Source organism: Ptiloglossa arizonensis, unplaced genomic scaffold (assembly GCF_051014685.1).
Source record: "Ptiloglossa arizonensis isolate GNS036 unplaced genomic scaffold, iyPtiAriz1_principal scaffold0179, whole genome shotgun sequence".
NCBI classification, from domain to species: Eukaryota; Metazoa; Arthropoda; class Insecta; order Hymenoptera; family Colletidae; genus Ptiloglossa; species Ptiloglossa arizonensis.
The window spans coordinates 849,828-853,186 of NW_027478549.1; positions in this window are offsets into that span (position 1 = coordinate 849,828).

A 3,359-nucleotide genomic window follows, 5' to 3' on the forward strand; every position below is an offset into this window, starting at 1 on the left:
AAACGGAGAAACGAAGAAAGAAACGGAGAAATGATGAAAGAAACGAAGAAACGAAGAAAGAATCGGAGAAACGAAGAAATAAACGGAGAAACGAAGAAATAAACGGGGAATCGAAGAAGCAATCGGAGAAACGAAGAAAGAAACGGAGAAACGAAGAAATAAACGGAGAGACGAAGAAAGAAACGGAGAAACGAAGAAAGAAACGGAAAAACGAAGAAAGAAACGCAGTAACGATGAAAGAAACGAAGAAACGAAGAAAGAAACGGTGAATCGGAGAAATAAACGGAGAAACGAAGGAATAAACCGAGAAACGGAGAAACGGAGAAACGGTGAAACGAAGGAAGAAACGGAGAAACGAAGAAAGAAACGGAGAAATGATGAAACAAACGAAGAAACGAAGAAAGAATCGGAGAAACGAAGAAATAAACGGAGAAACGAAGAAAGAAACGGAGAAACGACGAAATAAACGGGGAATCGGAGAAGCAGCGGAGAAACGAAGAAAGAAACGGAGAAACGAAGAAAGAAACGGAGAAACGGAGAAATAAATGGAGAAACGAACAAAAAAAAAACGGAGAGACGAAGAAAGAAACGGAGAAACGAAGAAAGAAACGGAGAAACGAAGAAAGAAACGCAGTAACGATGAAAGAAACGAAGAAACGAAGAAAGAAACGGAGAATCGGAGAATTAAATGGAGAAACGAAGGAATAAACCGAGAAACGGAGAAACGGAGAAACGCTGAAACGAAGGAAGAAACGGAGAAACGAACAAAGAAACGGAGAAACGAAGAAAGAAACGGAGAAACGGAGAAATAAATGGAGAAACGAACAAAAAAAAAACGGAGAAACGAAGAAAGAAACGGAGAAACGGAGAAATAAACGGAGAAACGAAGAAAGAAACGGAGAAACGAAGAAATAAACGGAGAAACGAAGAAAGAAACGGAGAAACGAAGAAATAAACGGGGAATCGAAGAAGCAATCGGAGACACGAAGAAAGAAACGGAGAAACGAAGAAAGAAACGCAGTAACGATGAAAGAAACGAAGAAACGAAGAAAGAAACGGAGAATCGGAGAATTAAATGGAGAAACGAAGGTATAAACCGAGAAACGGAGAAACGGAGAAACGCTGAAACGAAGGAAGAAACGGAGAAACGAACAAAGAAACGGAGAAACGAAGAAAGAAACGGAGAAACGGAGAAATAAATGGAGAAACGAACAAAAAAAAACGGAGAAACGAAGAAAGAAACGGAGAAACGGAGAAATAAACGGAGAAACGAAGAAAGAATCGGAGAAACGAAGAAATAAACGGAGAAACGAAGAAAGAAACGGAGAAACGAAGAAATAAACTGGGAATCGAAGAAGCAATCGGAGACACGAAGAAAGAAACGGACAAACGAAGAAAGAAACGGAGAAACGGAGAAATAAATGGAAAAACGAAGAAATAAACGGAGAGACGAAGAAAGAAACGGAGAATCGAAGAAAGAAACGGAGAAACGAAGAAAGAAACGCAGTAACGATGAAAGAAACGAAGAAACGAAGAAAGAAACGGAGAATCGGAGATATAAATGGAGAAATGAAGGAATAAACCGAGAAACGGAGAAACGGAGAAACGGTGAAACGAAGGAAGAAACGGAGAAACGAAGAAAGAAACGGAGAAATGATGAAAGAAACGAAGAAACGAAGAAAGAATCGGAGAAACGAAGAAATAAACGGAGAAACGAAGAAAGAAACGGAGAAACGAAGAAATAAACGGGGAATCGAAGAAGCAATCGGAGAAACGAAGAAAGAAACGGAGAAACGAAGAAATAAACGGAGAGACGAAGAAAGAGACGGAGAAACGAAGAAAGAAACGCAGTAACGATGAAAGAAACGAAGATACGAAGTAAGAAACGGAGAATCGGAGAAATAAATGGAGAAACGAAGGAATAAACCGAGAAACGGAGAAACGGAGAAACGGTGAAACGAAGGCAGAAACGGAGAAACGAAGAAAGAAACGGAGAAATGATGAAAGAAACGAAGAAATGAAGAAAGAATCGGAGAAACGAAGAAATAAACGGAGATACGAAGAAAGAAACGGAGAAACAACGAAATAAACGGGGAATCGGAGAAGCAATCGGAGAAACGAAGAAAGAAACGGAGAAACGAAGAAAGAAACGGAGAAACGGAGAAATAAACGGAGAAACGAAGAAAGAATCGGAGAAACGAAGAAAGAAACGGAGAAACGAAGAAAGAAACGGAGAAACGAAGAAAGAAACGAAGAAACGGAGAAATAAATGGAGAAACGAAGAAATAAACGGAGAAACGAACAAGGAAACAAAGAAACGAAGAAATAAATGGAGAACGAAGAAATAAACGGAGAATCGAAGAAAGAAACGGAGAAACAAAGAAAGAAACGGAGAAACGAACAAAGAAACGGAGAAACGGAGAAATAAATGGAGAAACGAACAAAGAAACGGAGAACCGAACAAAGAAACGAAGAAACGAAGAAAGAAACGGAGAAACGAAGGAAGAAACGGGGATACGAAGAAAGAAACGGAGAAACGAAGAAAGAAACGGAGAAATGATGAAAGAAACGAAGAAACGAAGAAAGAATCGGAGAAACGAAGAAATAAACGGAGAAACGAAGAAATAAACGGGGAATCGAAGAAGCAATCGGAGAAACGAAGAAAGAAACGGAGAAACGAAGAAATAAACGGAGAGACGAAGAAAGAAACGGAGAAACGAAGAAAGAAACGGAGAAACGAAGAAAGAAACGCAGTAACGATGAAAGAAACGAAGAAACGATGAAAGAAACGGTGAATCGGAGAAATAAACGGAGAAACGAAGGAATAAACCGAGAAACGGAGAAACGGAGAAACGGCGAAACGAAGGAAGAAACGGAGAAACGAAGAAAGAAACGGAGAAATGATGAAACAAACGAAGAAACGAAGAAAGAATCGGAGAAACGAAGAAATAAACGGAGAAACGAAGAAAGAAACGGAGAAACGACGAAATAAACGGGGAATCGAAGAAGCAGCGGAGAAACGAAGAAAGAAACGGAGAAACGAAGAAAGAAACGGAGAAACGGAGAAATAAATGGAGAAACGAACAAAAAAAAACGGAGAGACGAAGAAAGAAACGGAGAAACGAAGAAAGAAACGGAGAAACGAAGAAAGAAACGCAGTAACGATGAAAGAAACGAAGAAACGAAGAAAGAAACGGAGAATCGGAGAAATAAATGGAGAAACGAAGGAATAAACCGAGAAACGGAGAAACGGAGAAACGGTGAAACGAAGGCAGAAACGGAGAAACGAAGAAAGAAACGGAGAAATGATGAAAGAAACGAAGAAAGAATCGGAGAAACGAAGAAATAAACGTAGATAC